The following is a 20814-nucleotide window of genomic DNA, read 5'->3' as shown; positions in this document are numbered from 1 at the left end:
CATTATCCTTAAAATAGAAAGATAAGTTCAACCAAATGAATGAGATGATTTTAATTTTTTATAGGGAGAAAAAAGAAAACACCCCAAATAAATTTTAATAAGAGAAATATGGTTTCAGAAAACATACACCACTTAGTTTCATGCCTTTCAGTAAAAGTATAGTAACTATACAAGTGTGACATTGACATAAGGATAAGTATATATATAGATCAAAGAATCTAAATAAGCTTTAGCAATATCTACATACACAGAGTTAATTGACTTTCAACATAAAAGCCAAGAGAAATCAATAAGATAATAAAATATTTTTAATAAATTATAATGTACATAATGAAAAAATCTAACCTTTCAACTCATACTATGATTGGGAGGTCAATTTGAAATTGTTCATTGATTGATATAAATGTAAAAACTGGTATTAAAATAATCTTGGAAGGGAACATTGTATAAAATTTTCATGGCCTACAGATAAAAATTTAATACAATAAACATGAAAACATCCATAGAGATAAATGATTAGGCTTTCATAAAAATTATTAACTTTAATAATTATTAAATTATTTACTTCTGAACAATGCTACAAAGAAAAGGAGCTTATTGTGGGAGGTTATATACGCTGCAGACACCCAGTAAAAGAAATTAATGGGATACAGATAGCAAACAGAAGATGGTAACTATCATAGGTGGAGATACCATTAATTTCATACAGAATATCCCACAAAAGCAATAAAAAAGTGGGTAGAATTAAAAAGTGAGATTAGAGCAGTTGTGGAGTACAGGTTGCCCAATGTGTAAAAATAAATTTGATTTCTGTGCAATATAAATGAACTGAAAAAACAGCTTTAAGAAAATAATTTGATATAAATAGAAAATATCACATTCTTAGAGTAACGTTACTGCTATGCATGAAAATTTTTTAGAAAAAATCATAAAGAATTTATAATGGAAATTAAAGGAAACTTAAGTAATTGATGTAATTTAAAGATTGAGAAAATTCAAATGCTTCTAATATTCTACTTACAAGTAATGCAAGTTTTCTTCCAACTAGAACTTTATGTTTAAAGCAATTCAGACCAAAACTGTGCATTCCTAGAAATCAATAAGGTGATTTTAAATATCTGTAGAAAGAAAATAATTTTCCAAAATAATTTTTAAAAAAGTACAATCCCTTCACAAATAATTTATTTGTGATATCACAAATTAAGAAATATGAATGGAGAACTGAGGTATTTACAATGTAGGAAGAAAGATTCTATAAATTAATGAGCAAGGCTATTAGAAAAAGTTATAAACAAAAAAAATAAAAAAAGTAAAACTCAACTGGGCCTGGATATCCATGACCTCATAGTGCCTGATACTACCTACACAAGACCATCATAATAGGAGGAAAAGATGATGAGATCAAAATAAAAGAGAAACTGATTGAGAGGGGAAGGGGTAATGAGGGAGAGAGGAGTTGCAATGGGGAAAGTAAGGAGGGGTTACCATGGTTATAGAAATTGTCAATTTTTTTTTAAATAAGCATAAGAAAAAATGTTGGTCAAAGTATAAATTGAAATAAAATACAATAAGTTTATTCTCCAAAACTGGCAAAAAAAAAATGAGATATGTCCAAGGGTTGGAGAGATTGTGTAAAAATAATTCTCTTACATGAGTACAGAAAGTGTGATTTGAAGTCATTTAAAGGTATCTGATGAAATTCAAATATGTTCCATATGATCTACTGTCAGAAACCCTTTCACACATGTATACAACAAGATAGCCACATAAGTACTTACTTCAGACCTGCTTTTAAGGGAGACAACTTGTGAATCATGTGAAGGCTTTTTAATTAAAAGATGGGTGGATAAATAACTTGTACAGCAGACCTCCAGGTAAAAGTTCTGTCATCATGGACATGCAGTACAGAATTTAAAGTGACTAAAGGATAAATAGCATATGCTTTTCAGCAAACATAGAGGCCAGTGGAATAAGAAATGGACATGAGAGCAGGAATGTAGAAGGGGAGAAGGAGTAAATAAAACAAGTTGGAGAAATCAATGAATATGTATTATAACATTAAAATTTTATGACAAAACTCATAACATTATTACCTAATACTCATCATCTGAAATTTGAAATCTTTTGTAATGAATGAATGCCTTAAATACCCTGTGAGATGTAAAAATGTTGATTTATTTCCCCATTACCATCATTACTAGAATTTCAATGTATCAAAAATATACCTGTTAAATCACAAGAGGAAGTACTATACTTGTAAGGGCATTTAAAATGTCATAGGGTAGATACATGATTTGAACTTATTTTATTATTTTCTAAATAGTTCCAACATTGCCACATGGAACTGTATAATGCAATAGTTGTTTATCAACACAGAAGAGGAAAATAACATGATCAGGGTATAGAACATAGCAGAATTCTATATATGCAGCAAATCAAATGCTTCTAATATTCTACTTACAAGTAATGCATTAGACTTATATACTGGTGTGTGCTGCCCAGAAGAGTAAAAATAGCCTGCAGAGTTATGAAGGCAAGGTGTTATCTCAGAACATTTGGGTTCTAACTTAGGGGCAAGTTGCAAGCTATCATTACAGAACTGTCAGTGTCTACACCCAGGAGAGCAGTGCAGGAGAGGTGGTCTGATGATGCTGGAGGAGAAGAGATTCAGATCACATATTCATGGATACCACCTGCTAGACAGCATGCAGAGCTGCTGCATGGAAAAGGGCATAGAGGGGAAGCAGACCAACCAGAGTATTCTGAAGAAAGAACTGTGGTACTTAGAAATGGGTGAGTGAAACTGAGTGGACTTCAGACTAACCTGGTGACAATATTCCACTTCCACAAGAACTTTGCTAACAAACTTATGAGTTTGACTATGAGATGTCTATAGAAGATGTGAAATGCCTGGTTCTACCTTGTAACTGTGTAGCTACTAAAACTTACATAGAGACCCAAGCTTGCTAAGCTTCTCATCCTTTTACCCTTTTTTTTTTCTTTTTAAATTTTTATTAACATTTTCCATGATTATAAAATATATCCCATGGTAATTCCCTCCCTCCCCACCCCCACACTTTTCCATTTGAAATTCCATTCTCCATCATATTACCTCCCCATTACAATCATTGTAATTACATATATACAATATCAACCTATTAAGTATCCTCCTCCCTTCCTTTCTCTACCCTTTATGTCTCCTTTTTACCTTACTGGCCTCTGCTACTAAGTATTTTCATTCTCACACAGAAGCCCAGTCATCTGTAGCTAGGATCCACATATGAGAGAGAACATGTGGCGCTTGGCTTTCTGGGCCTGGGTTACCTCACTTAGTATAATACTTTCCAGGTCCATCCATTTTTCTGCAAATTTCAGAACTTCATTTTTCATTTGATGCTTATTCTTGTTGAGACAGGATCTCACTATCTTGCAATGTAGGCAAGTCAGACTTTGAAATTACAAGATTCCTGCTTCAGGCTTCCCAACAGCTGGAATTACAGGCATGGGTCTTATATCTAGCTTTCTAAATTCTTAATTCTTATACCAATATTTCTCGAAGGGTAAAATTTTGTCTCCCTACCTACCCATCAAAAGGGAAATCTAACAATATCGACAAATCCTTTTGCTTATCACAGCTGGGGAAGAACTATCCACATCTAGTGGGTAAAGGCTCTACAATGTGTGGACCTTCCAGGAAAGCATACACCAGCCCCAAATGAAAATAATTCCAGATGTGAAGCACCTAAGGGAAGTGAAAGTTGAAGTAGAGGAAAACATTCAAAAATGAAACACACATTACTAAGATTACCACAATACTCACACCTTCCAGCATGAGCTATAATCATTTACTAAGTTGTTATATAGTACTTACCGTATGTCCAGTGCTTGACTTAGAAGGTTACATGATGAACAGATTTGATCTTCATGATAATCCAAAGCGGTATATATTATTTACAAACCAATTTGACCAATTTTTAAACTGAAGAAGCTGAATCACAAAGCTACTAAGTATTTTAGACCAGATGTTATATAACTAGAAAGTGAAAGAGCCATAACAGGAATGCAGGGAGGTAGGCACCATAGTATTGTCCTTGAATGAAGAAATTATGTTCTTCACCTATAATGAACATACTATTTTAATCTAAAAAGACATCTGAAACTACTGTTGTCACTTAGATGACTCTATTATCCTCAAAGGCATCTTCCACTAGAGATTGGTGAAAGCACTGTACTGTGTAACTCCTGGGTTTTTTTCTTTCCATTTCAAGAGAGAAGGTTGGTATAGTCAGGAGGAGAGAGAAACAGTAGGCTTTAAAAATCAAAGGACCTGAGTTCAAACTTATTTATAACCTTTAATTCAATTGCTTTAAGTAGCTAACTAATGTCTATTTTCTGCTGGCAGAATAAAGTTATTAATACTTAAAGATCGGTAAGAAACAGAGATAAGGCACTTGATATGCCTAGCACACAGAGGGCATTGACAGCCATAATAGCCAATGGGGCTGCTATTGTAATGATTATACTTAATAGGCTACAGTTTCTTACTAGTGCTTACATAGTTCTACATTGTCTTTTCTTGGTACTTCTCTACCTCTCTACCTATTATAATCGTAATATCAAGTTCTAGAAAAGCCCTTCCTCTCCCAGTCTGAAATTAATGATGATATATTCTTATCTATATAATGAAATCACTAAAACTATATATAAAGATACATTTTCCAAGATTGTGATGTGAGTCCCTTAGAAAATAAATATTTCTTTATCCATCTCTTTATTAAATTGGGCATTTTTTATCTTGGGGTGGCATTACTCAAATTCCTCACCAAGTTTCTTTTTTTCTTGGGACACCATTTCTAAAGCATATCATGGAATTAATACAAACAACAGAGAAATACACAGACATGCCTTTTCCTGGAGCCTGATGACCCAGCCCAGAGTGACTCTACCTTAGGCATACAAATTTAGCTTTTCAATTCTTATTTTATCCATAATTGTATTATTTATGTTCTTGTTGAAATATTTACCCTCAAACATTTAGGTAGCAGACATGAAAAAGCAGACACTGTTTATCAAGCAGCTTTGGTTGTTCCCAACACCTGCCATGTGTCACCAAGGAAACAGTCTCCATGTGAAAACTCAGTTGTAAAGCAAAAGAAAATCATGTTTTGATCTCAAGAGGTATTTGCACTACGACTAAATTTTTACAAAATCACATCCTGATGCTCTTATTCCCTCCAAGCATACATATTGCTGCCAGAGGACTCTGAAAATCCGTGACAGGTGCAGGTGTGAACGCTGATTCCCACTATTTAAGCGAAATCCTTCTCAAACACCTTTTGAATCTAACCTTGTAATAAGTAAACTCTTTTTTTGTTTAGGGACATTCTGCAAATTTATAGATTAAGAAAGAAATTTCTTGGGCTGGGGAGATGACTTAGCAGTTAAAGGTGTTGGCTTGCAAAGCTTCCAAGCCCACCTAGATTCGATTCCCCAGTACTCACATAAAGCCAAATACACAAAGTGGCACATGTGCATGGAGTTCATTTGCAGTGGCAAGAAGCCACAGTGTGCCCATTCATCTCTCTTCATCTCCCTCTCCCCAATCTCTGTCAGCAAACAAGTATTTCAAAAACAAAGGAAATTTTTATTTATAAAAATGAGGAGCCCTCAAAGCAGCCCTTTGATGAGCGCCCCACTCCTGCTGCTGCAGTAGCAAGATGTTCCTGCCTCAGCTTGTACCTCAGGGCAGTTTTGTCCTAGCCTGAATGATGACTTTCCTATGGCCACTTCAAGATACTCCTTGTCCCTGACCAGGAGTATGGGGTCACAGAGAAGCACTTCAAGGATGCTTTTCCCTGGGCCTCAGCCTGGGGTGGGGGCTTATTATACAGTGTGAGGACCCCAAAGTAACCACCAGGATGGAGGTCATTGCTCCTTGGTCTTTCACCCTCTATATTCTCTGTCTCGCCTTGAGGCCACAAGACCCCATGCAGTTACTGAATAGAGCTTGCATGGAGGAGGAGGGCATTAGACCCTCCCCTTGCAGTCTCTCATAAGTTGTCCCAGCTGCTTTTGATGAAAAATGGAAAAGTTTTTTACTGTGTCCAATACAGAGGAATGTGGCCATCCAAAAGCTTCCTATAGGAGTTTCAAGGTTGGCTCAACATACACAAGTCAATAAACACAATGTACTGTGAAAATAAGCTTAAGGACAGAAAGCACATGAGCATCTTGATAGATGCAGAGAAGCCATTGGATGAAGTTCAACATGCCTTCACGATAGTACTCCAGGAGAAATGAGGAAAGGATACCTCAAAACAATAACAGGTACATATGGCAAACCTATAGCTAACAGTATATAATTGGGAAAAAAAAGAAAAGCTAAGAGCATTGCCTCCAAAATCCAGAACAAGACAAGGGTGTTCAATGTCTCCATTCTTATTCTATATAGTGCTTGAAGTCTTAGCTACAGCAATAACAGAAAGATGTAAAGGGGATAAAAGTAGGAAAGGCAAAAGTCACATTATTTTTATACTCCTGGTTACTTTTGGGGTCATATTTTAACTAAATTGATGTAACTCCGTACATGGATTTACCCCATAGTTGTACTTCATCATGCCAAGCTTGCTATCACATGCTGAGGTAAGTGAATGACATCCCTGGAAGACTGTAGTGGACAGAATGTATGACTGTATTTGGCGCTTTAAAAAATGCTCTTTACTTGCACACGTGCGCATGTGTGCCAAGATCCTTTGTCATTGCAAATAAACTCTTGTCTGGCTTTATGCAGGTGGCTAGGGAATTGTACTTATGCCAGTAAGCTGTAACTGCTGAGCTATCTTGCCATTATTAATCCATTCTTCAGTAAGGAAAATAAAGCAGAAGATGGTGAAATAACTTTCTCTATTCAAGAAATCTAGCCTCAGAGTATGTGGGTTTGATCTCAGCCCATACTGCCTTATTGATTATCTTTGTCAACCTATTATTTGCTTTCTTACCTATATACCCACAAGACTTTATCATATTTTAGAATAACTAAAGATAATGTCAGGTTGGAATCATCTAAAACTCTTAAATAAATATAAGAGATCATAATTTAATATTTTTATGTTAAAAAATAATATTGGAAAACTATAATTCAAGTTTAGAAGTATGTGACAAATGATCACATAGATTGTCAAAGTTTAGAAGGTAAATTTTTTATTTATGTCCTTACTATATGATACAGGAGACTAGAAATTAGAAGTCAGAAAATTGATTCTGGTCCTAGAATTGTCCATAGATAGCTGCTTCTTTAAATGACACTTTCTTCATCTGGAAAAAAAATTCAGAAATATAAGGTTTTGCCTAATTCACTGACTTACACTAATGAAAAAAAAAATGCATGTTGCAACTATTGCAAATACCCTTTAAATTGTACAGTGTTGTAGAAAGTACTACAAAATGGAAGGATTTATGAGGTAAGTTAAAGTGTAGACTTCCATGTCTTTTCCATGTATTTCCTAGCTATGTGACTTTGGCCAAGTTCTTCAGCCTCTTTAATACTTCCTCAGATATAGACTGTCACTTAACAGGAGAATTAATTTTCCTAGGATTTTTATTTATAAGACATAATGCTAATGTTCAGTTGAATTTCCTTAGCTATAGACCCTAAAACAAAAATTCTAGTACAAGTAACTTAAAGGTAGAGGTCTAAAACAAAGATGGAGAGAAATTAATAAAAGGGTACATTATTAGACAAATTCTCCTCTTGGGTTACTGGAACTTAATCCTCTTGTATAAATTTGAGAAATGGCATAAAACATCTACCTCAGGTATATATTGACAATATATTTTCTTTGGTAGAATTTCTATTGACCTATCCTCAGGTTAATTTGTTTTCTTACTTCTCGTGTCCATTCAATTACCAAATCCATCATTTCACATCTCTTCCCTGCCTGTTCTGGCTGTTGTCCTTGCATAACAAACCACTCCCATACTTAGACACTGAAAATAATTTTCTTTATTTGTTCATTATGTAGCAACAATTCCAGAAAGAAAAAAAAAAAAAACATTAGATTTTGTGGTAATATGTCAGCTGGAATTGCAGTCACCTGAAGTCTCAACCAGGCTAGATATTGAGATGCTGTGGTCCCTGGTAGACACCTGACACTAGATTGTCATTTGTGAATCCAACTAGGGCCGTTGGCCTGAAGATCAACATTTCCCCTTTCCAAGATTTTAATATTTTATTTTTCATTTATTTATTTGAGAGAGAGAGAGAGAGATAAAGGGAATGGTCACACTAGGGCCTCTAACTGTAAATCAACTCCAGACACATGTGCCATCATATGCATCTGTCTTACATGGGTACTGAGGAATCAAACCTGGGTCCTTGAGCTCCACAAGCAAGCATCTTAACCCCTAAGCTATATATCCAGCTTCCTTTCCAGTATTTTAATTTGAAGGTAGCCAAGCTCTAAGAGGACCAGCAGGAAGCCATATAATCTTTTAGATATCATCTCAGAGTCATTCAATGGCTACTACCTTATTCTATTGCTTGAAGCAAAGTTTTCAAACCCTGTTCATCCTCAAGAAGTGGTAAAGAGTATGAACTTTTAATGAAGTATATCAAAGATTTTTGGAACTATGTCTTTAAATCACCATACACTTTTAAGTACAATATTTAATATACTTATCATAGTTAGACCTTTTCATTGATTCTAACATTTTGTCATCTGTAAGTCAGCTTCAACTCACTCTTCCTTTTCTTGGCTATGGGTAACATCCTGCCTCTTCATAAATTTTGAAATTGAATTAAATGTCTAATATTTTGTCTATAATGAGATGAATATAGATTTTAAAATACCCTAGACATTAAATTCTCTTCCCTCAAACAGGTCTCTGTATAATCTGTCTTGGCTCTTTTATAGCTTTATTTGAATCTAGTTAACCACTGAGTTCACTTATTCTAATCATGCTAATCATTTCCTGAACATAGAAAGATATTAAATATCTGTATCTACCAATACAGTACATCTGTCAGACTAATGGGCTGCTGGTGATTTTTTTGTCTTGTAATTGTCCAACCTTCTTCCATAGGCTTTTATTTGTTTAATGACACACCTACCTCATTATGAGTGTGCCTCTTTGCCTGCAACATCTGTCTAGAGTCAAAAAGGTTTCCCAGGGGCTGGAGAGATGGCTTAGCAGTTAAAGCACTTACCTGTGTAGTCCACAGACCCATGTTCATCTTTTCAGATCCCATGTAAGCCAGATGCACAAGGTGACAGAAGCACACAAGGTTTCACATGCTCACAGGGCTATACACACGTCTTGAGTTCGATTAGTGTGGCTGGAGGCCCTAGTGCACCAATTCTCTCTCTCTCTCCCTCTCTCCCTCTCCTCTCTCTCTCATAATAAAAAGGCCAGTCTGTTGGCCTTGCCTCAAGAAAATCAGGGGGGACAATTCTCCAGCTGGAAAAATGGTTTATCAGTTAAGGCACTTGCCTGCAAAGCCTAATGAACCAGATTTGATTACCCAGTACTCACATAAACCAGACGCACAAAGTGGTGCATGCACCTGATGCTTGTTTGCAGTGGCTGGAGGCCATGATGCACCCATTTTCTCTCTCTCCCTCTCAAGTAAATAAATAAATAAAATGTTTTTAAAAGGTTTCTAGTGCTGAAGAGATGGCTTAGTAGTTAAAGTGCTTACTTGTGAAGCCTAAAAACTCATGTTCAAATCTCCAGGTCCCACTTAAGCCAGATGCACAGTGATGCAAGTACACAATGTGGCACATGCACACAAGGGCGTGCATGCATCTGGAGTTCATTTGCAGTGGCTGAAGGCCCTGCAAGCCCATTCTCTCCCTGCCCTTCTCTGTGTCTATCTCAAAATAAATTTTAAGAAAAGATTCTATGGGCTGAGGGATGGCTTAGCAGTTAAGACATTTGCCTGCAAAGCTAAAGGACCCAGGCTCAATTCCCCAGGACCTTTAGCCAGATGCACAAGGGGGCACACATGTCTGGAGCTTGTTTATAGTGCACCCATTCTCTCTCTCTCCCTCTTTCTCTGTCAAATAAATAAAAAAAATGTTTTTAAAAAGAACATATATATATATGTATATATATGTATCTTGGGGGTATTCCTCTAACTTTTCTTTCCCTGTTACTAACTTCCATATGATGTTGCTCTGCATTAGTGAGGTATTTATACATTATTCTATAATACTGTATTTAATATACACTTATATATTATTTATATTATTACATTTATACATTATGAAATATTTATAGCTATGTGTGGACTTGATCTATGACTGGGATTCTCAGAAATATAATCACTCATCATTGTCTACATATTCAAATAAAAGTTCATTAACATTCTCCCTTCTCCAATTTGGCCCTGGGCATAATAACAGGCTTGAATAATTTTCTCCTATAAATGGCTAATTACTTTATAAAATTTTACTCATTTGGATTTCTTTATAGTGTTAGCACTCTAAAAAGTTTATAAAACACTGTGATTTTATTGTACCTTTCATGACTTCTTGTTAGAGTTTTTTTCCCCTCACTAGCAAACTTTTGGTTAGACAATTCCTAGAAACTCTGATAATGCTCATAAATTAGAGTCAGTTAAAACCAAGCTGTTTTCTGTCTGGCCTAATTACTTTGTTTTAGACAATTAGCTCTATTTTTATTATAGGAACATTTGCCTTAGACTTAAGAATATGAGGCAGGAGAAGCATAACTTTGACGTGAGCCTGGAGTGTATAATAAGTTCAAAATAATCCTGGGTTATATAGTAAGACCCTACCTCAAAAAAATCAATAAAGTTCATCTTATTAAAACAGAAGTAATGGGGAAATAAAAAGCATAACAATGGAAACTATCACCCTGATATCTAAATCTTCAGAATGTAGAAAATGCTGAATAGTTACTACCATGGAAAAATAGAACCCATCTTTATTTTCTTAAAGTTTGTAGTAAGAGATTTTATTTTGCATGCAATGCATACATTAATGAATTCATGTCTCACATCAGTAATAATTTCTCTATCAGATAACATTACTTACATAAAGATGAGTTTCACGTAAAAACTGATGTAGGTTTATTGCTAGAAATAGATAATTTGGAGAAGTCTCCAACTATGTGAAGGAGCAATCCATGATGATAGGGCCTCCCTAATGTCTACCAACAGTGCATGAAGTACTCATTTCAAGAAACCATCTAATTTTTAAAGTGAGAAAAGCAAGGTGACCATAAAGGAATGAGATGTTTTGAAGTTATTACAGAAAAGTAAACATTATATGAACTCACAATAAAAACAAATTTTGTGAAATTTTTTAAAGCCTTACATTGGATTAAATTAGCTCATGAGATTTCAAATGAAGGTTAATAAAAAATGAAATTGGGTACTTCATGAACTCTGGAAAGAGTAAATCCTGTTGGTGGAAGCATTCACAATTTCTCATTTGTCCTTCTATCACTAAGGAGAATGACATATTTTCTAATTCCCTTCTTGTTAAATTTAATAGCACTTTTGACCTATGAAATTCTTCACAAATACTAACTTAGTATTTACAACTTTCATGTATCTAGCAATAATGATTGCAAGTTTCTTGGGTTGAATCATTCAATCCTTTGCAAAACATAACATTTATGGAACCAAAATGTTATAAGTGACTGGTTTTTACCAAAGCTCAATTAAAAAAATCTTTATGCGGGCTGGAGAGATGGTTTAGCGGTTAAGCGCTTGCCTGTGAAGCCTAAGGACCCCGGTTCGAGGCTCGGTTCCCCAGGTCCCACGTTAGCCAGATGCACAAAGGGGCGCATGCGTCTGGAGTTCGTTTGCAGAGGCTGGAAGCCCTGGCGCGCCCATTCTCTCTCTCCCTCTATCTGTCTTTCTCTCTGTGTCTGTCGCTCTGAAATAAATAAATAAAAAATTTAAAAAAAAAATCTTTATGCTGCATACCCAGTAGAAATATTTGTATGCTTACATATGTTGTAACTAAAATCTCATATCACTATACAGTTAAAGCTAATATCCTCTATCCTATTCTAGATGATTCTTTTTTATTTATTTTACTTTACTTTTGATAATTTCATACATGTATATAATGTACTTTGTTCATGTTCACCTCCATTGCTCTCTTTTATTCCCCTCCCAATAAGCTCCTTCTTCCCAATGACTCCCTCTCCTACTTTCATGTCTTTTTTTTTTCTTTTTGTGGCCCACTAAGCTAAATTGAGGTTACCAGTAGCTACACTACTGAGGAACAGTACTCTCCTTTCTCTAGCAACCATTAATGGCAAATAGCTAATTTCCTAAGAGAGGGGTCTTATCAGCTCCTCCGCATCCATTTGGGAATGTTGATAGACTCAATCTTGTGCAGAAAACCACAGATGTTCTGAGATCATGTGTGTAACAGCCCTGATATGTCGAGAAGACAGCATGCCACAGAAATTCTCCTCCTCTACCTCTTAGCATTCAATCCACCCCCTGTTTCATGGTGTTTTCTGAGCCTTGGAGGGAGAGGTAATTGATATCCCATTTAGGGCTGAGCATTACAATATTCACTTATTCTCAGCACTTTTAACAGAAGTATGTCTTTACACTAATCTCTGGTTCTCCACACCATTCCCTGACACAGAAGCTTCTGCCTTCCAGGCTGAGAGCAACATGAATACATGGGTATTAACATAAATACTTACAAGGCAGTTTAGAATTCATACCTGGCACTGTAAACCTGGCCAAAAGTTCATGGCTATGTAGGTAGGGTACAGACTCTAGGGGAAACCTATTCTTAATCTGGTAGTTTACATTTTCATTTTCACTGATCATCTAAATTTCCTAAATTATCATAAGAATCCATCTGTATATTGTATTCTTCAATATTGGAAACATTGCTGCAGTGAATCTCAAAATATTATCTAGATACTTGATTCAAATAGGAAGAAGGCCAAGAAGCAGTTTTTACTCAAAGAGTAATATTTAGTTTATAAAGGAAAAGACCTTTCTTCTCCTGGGATAACTCACTAAGCCAGGTAAAGCAGGCAACTGTGTCTGGGCAAGGATATGTACAACTAAATGCCTTTAAACAGTGTCTAAAGATTGATGGCATAAGTCTAGAACTTTACAATGTTGTAAGAAATCTGTATTACTGTGCTTGAATTCACCACGCAGTTCCACTTTATTGCTTTCAAAGATGAGGGTATGAGATAAAAGCAGAAAGACAATTGTCTCTTTGCCTGGAATAAAGCCTTGAGGGGGAACATCTTAAAGGTTGTGAGATGCCTGACACTGTGACATTATTACCAGTATAGAAGTATCAATATCAATGTCACTTAGGATAAATGTCATCATATAGATGGCTGTCAGACGCAAGAGCACAAAAAATAATCCCATGGGATATAAACTGACCAATACAAACTTACTATTTTTATGCAACAGCATGTGAGCACTTTGAAAAATCAATTAGTATGCATTTTATTGAAATTTGCACTTGTGTTTATGTACTTATGTGTTTATGTGTGTACGTGCTCTGCTATTTCCTTATACCACAAGTTCCCAGGAATGTGTCCTCATTTTAATCATATACATATGCATATTCTTTTTAATTACAGATTAAAATGTAAGGTCCCTGAAGCCCACCAAAAGAAAACAACAGCATGCACAGTTGATGATGTTCTTCTCTTACTAAGGAAAAGGCGACAAAGCATCATGACTAGATTTTTCACTTAAAATATTTTTCTGGGAAAAATATTATTTTTAGGGTCACTGTAAGGATTTATTGGCATGCCTTAGTTGATGTGGTCCATTATCTAGCATTATACATTATTTGATTAGGGATTGTATTCTATTTAAAAGGGAGTAGAGGAAACACTTTTGAAAACCACATTATCTTATTATCTTATCTTCAGGCTTTTGAAGTGTCCATGCACATTGAAGAGAGAACTTAGGATCCCAAAAGGTTTAATGCACCCATACTAAATAAAGAAAAATCTCTTCCTCCTAGTGGGCTTAATGTGGAGAGAGAAAAAGACCAAAAGATTTTCAAAAAAAAAAAGAAAGAAAATTCAATAATACAAGCTCCCCTGAACTTAGTACAAAGCATGTCCTGTCATTCCAAGCAAACACATTTGGATGCACCTTAAAATTCTAATCAACAAAAGCATTTCTACAAAAAAAAAAAAAAAAAACCTTATTGCATCTTATATTCTTTTAGCATCAAATAAAAAAGTATGAAAAAGAAGAGGTACAGATAGATGACAGTTACATAGATAGATAATGAATGTACCTTTGCTTCACAGAAAAAGGTAGTGACAAATACCTGACTTGCTATATTTAAATCTTTTTATAGACTATTTCAGCTAGACACATGGCTTACTCCTGATTAAGAATTTTATATTCAATAAATTATAATTTAGTCCAACATGCTTGCAGCACATTTTAATTAATTATTCAACAACTAACATATCCCAGTCTGTATTATGTATCAGGATAAAAGGTACTTGAAATTATAAGAATATTAGGTAGAGATTCACGTATTTGAGTACTGCTTCTAGCAACCAGCCAAAACTTAAGTAAAATTATTCTGGATGGGAAAAATACAATCAACATGAACTGAGCTTTAAATATATATTGTTCATAATGTAAATGTATATGCATTTAGTGTCACTTATTTTTCTTTTAGCATATAGTAAGCAACTTTTGTGGAAATATCATTAACAGTTGTGATGCTACATCTCCTCAAGAGTAAAATTGAAAGTCTGAGAGTAAGTTGGATACTGAAAAAAACACTTAATTATTTTGATTTTTAAAAAGACTACATCATTTCTCATAAAGGCACTTTAAGTCATGTGTGACTTGGTTCCAAATAGTATAGACCCATACTATTAATCTTTGAATGTCAGAGAAGAAATTAGGATTAAAACCTCTCTTTACAAAATTACAAACCTATCTTTAAACATTTAACAAATGTTTAGAATATAAACGACTGAAAAAACTAATTTGCTTTGTTGTTACAATAGTTTGAGATGATCTTCTGCTGTATACTACTTAATGCTGTGGAAAAGTATCCCCTGTCTTATCAGGAAGCATTGCTAGGCATGTGCCTGCCATTTGCCTTCAGGGAGCTGCTACTGACCGAAGGCTGTGGTCAGAAATTTCCATGTGCTCACTTAGAAGGCCTATTAGAGGACTAGCCACTTCCAAACCAGTGATACTGGAGCTATTTCTTGTGGTTGAGAGCCACTTTTCAGACATTGGACAAATTTTGGGAAGATGGTAAAAATAACCAAAACAAACCTATCAGGCCACTTTGCCTTGAAGCTGTTGGGACCCACACATTTAGCAAATGGTTCCTCATACAAGCCAACCTGAAATGCTCAGATTTTGAAACAACAACAAAAAATACTAAGATGCTTTTATTTGTCTAGTTTTTTTTTCTTTATATGTGGATTTCTCTTGGGAACTGAATAGTCATAGGTTCTACCTGGACTGAATACCACTATGGAGCTCGTCTCAAACACATAGCAGGCTTTATTTTAGAAAGCCAGCATGTACACACCTCGAAACAAGCAATTAGAGGACAAACTGCCACATGGACAGAATCCCGTGGTGAAAATAGCTTCTCTTTAAGCTTTAGAATGAAGGCATAGCCTTTTGAGATTAACAGCATTAGATATCGAATTTTGGAATATATTGATATTTTAATTTAGAAGATGTTTGGAAAGCCCGATGGATGAGTAAGCATTCCTTAGAGGGAAGAGAAATCAGGCCATGACCAAAATGGTGATGTGTATTGGGAAAGCACAGTACTTATTCTTGAGCCTCAGACTAAAGAGAAAGTTACTATCCTTGTATTGTGAATTCATACATGGAACCAGAAAAATTTTGAAATATTAAATCTTAGGTGGGTTATTTCCCAGGGCCAGCAGATCCTCAAACTAAAAAAAAAAAAAAAAAAAAAAAGCAACAAAATAGGGACATAGGCCTTGACAGATATCAGGTCTTTTGCTAGCATAATTTCATTTACTGTTTTTACCTATTTATTGATTTTTTTTAAATCATTGAAATTTCATGTTTCAGCTAGGAAAAATAGTAAAAAAAGACAGATTAAACAATTACATCAAAAAAAGCTCTAACTAGAGCAACAAGAAAAGAATACATTTAAAAAGGAAAAGAAGTCAAATATATCTGTTTGCACATGACATGATTCTATGTCTAAAAGACCCAATAGAATCTACCAAAAAACTCCTAATCAACACCTTCAGTAAACTTGTAGCATACAAAGTCAACATATAATAATCAGTAGCATAAACACACACACACATACACACATCAAGAAATATTTTTTAAACTCAACATTTACAATAGCTCCAAAAAAAAGTGCTCAAGGAAACAGGTTTGTAGTTTTGTTGCTGTTGTTGTTGTTGTTATGTCTTTATCTGGCTTCAGATTCAGGATAATACTGGCTTTGTAGAATGAATTTGGTAGTATTCCTACTTTTCGTTAAATGACAAAAGATCTTCCTTAAAAGTTTGATACAATTCATCAAGAAATTCACCTGATTCTGGTTTTTTCTTTGTGGAAAGAGGCTAGTATCCATAGCTGTCTATTTCTTCTAATTCTTCTATCTTTTTGAAACATAAGTTTTCAAAGTATTCTCTAGTAATGTCTGGGATGTCATTCAAATTAACTCCAAGTACTGGCCCCTGATTCTTGACAAGTGTATCATAAACATTAAGTGGGGAAAAAAAAGCATATTCAACACATAGTGCTGGAAAAACTGGATTGCTACATATAGAAGAATGAACCAAGATGCTTATCTTTCACCTTGTGCAAACATCAATTCAAAATGGCCAATCATCCTAATTGAAAACATGGAAACTATTATAGAAAAGCAGAGAATATACTTCAAGACATAGGCATAGGTAAGAACCTTTTGAACAGGACCCTAATACCATAGGAAGTATCCCTAAGAATTAACATATAGAATTATGTGATGTCAGTGTTACTGCAAAGCCAAGAAAATAATCAGCAAAGTGAATAGATAAGCTGTAGAGCAAAACTTTAAAAGAACTGAAAAAAATTAAACACCTAAAAAGTAAAAAAGTTTCCTTGCCCTGTTCTGTGGAAATAGGAACTTTTTTGTATTTAAAGGGTTTAATCACATTAATTGGCCTGGAGTACCATCTATTTCAGTGTAAATCACTGTCAGATCACTGTAACTAGACAATAAGAAGAATTAATACACCTGGGAAAGAGAATAATGGAAAATTCTCAACTCATTGTGGACTAGGATTTAATTAGTGTTTTATCTTAACTGCTGAAGCTACTTTGGAGGGAGCATAAAAGATCTGAGGGACAGTGTCCACAGCATGGCCACCATTTCTTTAACAGAATTTCTTTCAAGTAGCAAAATGTCACTTTTCATCTTGAAAGTGATCTTAATTTAATTAGTCACTTCTAATCAAAGTTGTACGACAGAAAAATGAAGGTTTGTAAGTATAGAAGAGACATTTTGGCTTTATAATTTCTCTCCCTCTGTAGGTCACATACTCTAGAGGAAACAAATACCAGATCTTAAGGTCACTTAAACTGCTCCAGAGAGAGGTCCACTGGAGTAACTGAAGCCTTGGGTCGACAGTCATAGAACTGAGCTGTCATCAAAGCCAGACCTCCAATCCCAGTCAAACTTCCCAGTGCTTGTGATACCAGTTGGCATCTGAAGTCCTACCTCATTATAGGCTCAGAACCAGAACCATCCACTTTAACCATTTCCACAGTCTTCTCTTAGAAACTATATAAAGTAATAAATATTTTGGCTTCAAGTTGCTAAATTTTGGGATAATTGGTAACCAAGGTATAGACAATGGATCTTAAGAGGGGCTTGTACATTAACCCTACATTTCCAAAATACAGTACTTGTGAAAGCACTTAAACAGGCACAGTGCAGGCAGGCCTTGCCCATCTTGCTGCCATTTTCCACTAAGAGGAACTTCTACAGTCAGCTTCACATTGACCAATAGTAGCTTGTGGGAAAAAAAAAAAAAAGGGTTATTTTGGATTACAGACTCAAGGGGAAGCTCCATGATGGCAGGGGAAAACAGTGACATGAGCAGATTGTGGACATCAACCTCCAAGCCTACAACAGATGGACCACAGCAACAGGAGAGTATGCCAAACACAGGCATGGGGAAACTGACTATAATACCCATAAGCCCACCCCCAACAATACACTGCCTCCAGGAGGCATTAATTCCCAAATCTCTATCAGCTGGGAACCTAGCATTCAGAACACCTAAGTTAATGGGGGACACCTGAATCAAGTCACCACTGGAATGCTTCAACTTTGACTGGTCATGGGTTTAATCTTTAACTCCATGGGATTAAGAAAAGGCAGAGCATTGGTGCTATAGCTCAGAGTTAAAATATTTGCCTAGTACACATAAGGGCCTGGTTCCAATCACTAGTATCACAAGAAGAACTCTTCTTCCTACAATACTATTTTTCTGTCTCTGGTGCTTGCATTGCCATCATCAGTGAGATGCTAGATGCAAGACTTGAGGGAAACTCATGTTACATTGAGCAAAAGTCCAATAAAGGAATGATATATCATATTTGCCACATTTTCACTTTTGTTTATTTATGTGGGAGGATAGGTTGTATACATTTATCTCTTGTATCTGCAAGCAACTGATTCCACGATCCCCTACAGATCTAAAAATTTGATGTCGTTCAACCTCCCTCTATAAGATGTCACAGTATTTGCATTTAACCTATACATTACCCCCTTTAACATTTTAAATCAATTCTAGATTACTTTTAATAGCTAATACAATATAAATGCTACATAAATAGTTAGTGCACTTTATTACTTAGGAAATAATAATAAAAAAGTCTTTACATGTTCATTATAAATGCAAATTAAATTTCTTTTCAAATATTTTCCATTTGAGTTTATATAAATCCACTAATTAAAAAAAATAGCACATCTATAGAGGGCTGACCATATGTATGTAGCAAGTGCATACAAATACACACACACACACACACACACACACACACTTCTAACTTCACAGCTTTCCAAAAGGAAGTGGCTAAGCAGAAACACTGTTGAGATGATAGTTGGTTCTAATGGTCCACTGATCTTGCTGTTAATATAAAATTATTACATAAAATATGGAGGTTGTTTGTATTAATTTGTTGATCAAATTAAGAAATTGATATAATGCTAAGAGCCTAGACAATCTGATTATCAAATTGTCAGTAATGCTAATGTTCTATAAAATGTGAGGAAATGCAGAATTATTCCAAGCAAGAATCAGACTCTGTAATGGCTGGAAAGTTCTGTAATGTCAGGTTCAAAATAAGACATATCAGAAATAACAATTCAGCATCCTTTGTTCTGGTTTTGTAGTTTCTGCATCCCACTCCCATTATTTAAGAAGACAGTTCTGCCTGATCATGAGCTGTGGAATTGGATCACTGCTGATAAGATGTGAAATAATTTAACCACTTGTAAAAGAAAGAATTAAAAAAAATAAAAATAGTCAGTTATCATTGCCATGGCAGCTTAACAATATCTACTGTTTGGTGTGAAATTACTTCAGGAAGCAAAATTCTAGTCAGTCTAAAGAAGTGTGTATTACATATGAAAGATATGCAACAATTATCTGGTATATGCCAAAGTTATTATATGGCTATCTCATTTAATTTTCAATTTAAAGGCCTATGAAGGAGGCATTGCTACTGTCATTCCTATTTCATGGAAAAGGAAGCTGAGTCTAAAATAATTTGAATTTGGAGAGCTGCTGAAAGACTATGAGGTTAACTCATAAAGTTATATAAGCTCTAATGATTTCAAAGGAGAGGTATAATGAATGTTTACTACTTTTCTTTTCCTGGAAACTATCAGCCAGGTAACATATAATCTCTGTCTCTCTCTGTGTCTCCTCTCTCAATCTCTCTCTCTCTCACATACACACACACGCACACACACACACACACACTTCCAATCTCTGCCTTAAATACAGATGTGTAGGAGATATTCTTTGTGGAACCCAAAACTGCTATTCTTATCTGATTCAAAATACACTCACCTACTGCAGGTCATTGTGGTCTATTGCCTCTGAAAAACAAAGCTCAGTATACTAGGGAAAACACTGAAAAAGCTCCTCTTGCCTGCTTTCCTGACAGATGGCTTTCATATCTGATCTATTCAACTGATCTGGTACAGAATCCACAAAGATAGCTGTGCTCAGAGCCCTTAGCTGTGCTCAAGATGATCAGCGACATCTACTGTTTGCCTCGGTGTAATCTCCCCTGTGTAATCTTCCCTCCCTCACCACATATCTAAGGCAACACAGCTAGTAATCTAAGTATCACATCACCTTGACAAAAGGCAAGTGTGATACACTCCCTTTGGGTTATAAATAACCTTTTATGGAGACATTTCTTCTCCAGGACCTTGAGATTATCACAGAGAGTTGAGTAGGATGGGCTCTCAGCCCCCAGAAAGAGCCCTTGATCCCTTCCCACCAGGCTCTCTAGAAAGCAGCTCTTAACCAGTCCACTAGGCAACCATCAAAATATGCCCAGAACAATCTAAATCTTTAAGATAGAGTCAAGACATCTCTTGAGTAGGCATGGCATAGCTTCAGAAACCCACCATCAGCCTTAGGATAGCCAAAACCTTGTAACTTATTCAGGTAATTACTTTTAAAATACAAGCTGTACCTTAGGATCAAATTGTGGTTACACTGCTAAGTATTTTATGATTAAAGTAAAAACTCAATAATTATGTATCATATGCCATCCTAATA

Source organism: Jaculus jaculus, chromosome 10, assembly GCF_020740685.1.
Source record: "Jaculus jaculus isolate mJacJac1 chromosome 10, mJacJac1.mat.Y.cur, whole genome shotgun sequence".
Classification (NCBI taxonomy): Eukaryota; Metazoa; Chordata; class Mammalia; order Rodentia; family Dipodidae; genus Jaculus; species Jaculus jaculus.
This window is presented reverse-complemented; position numbering follows the sequence as displayed.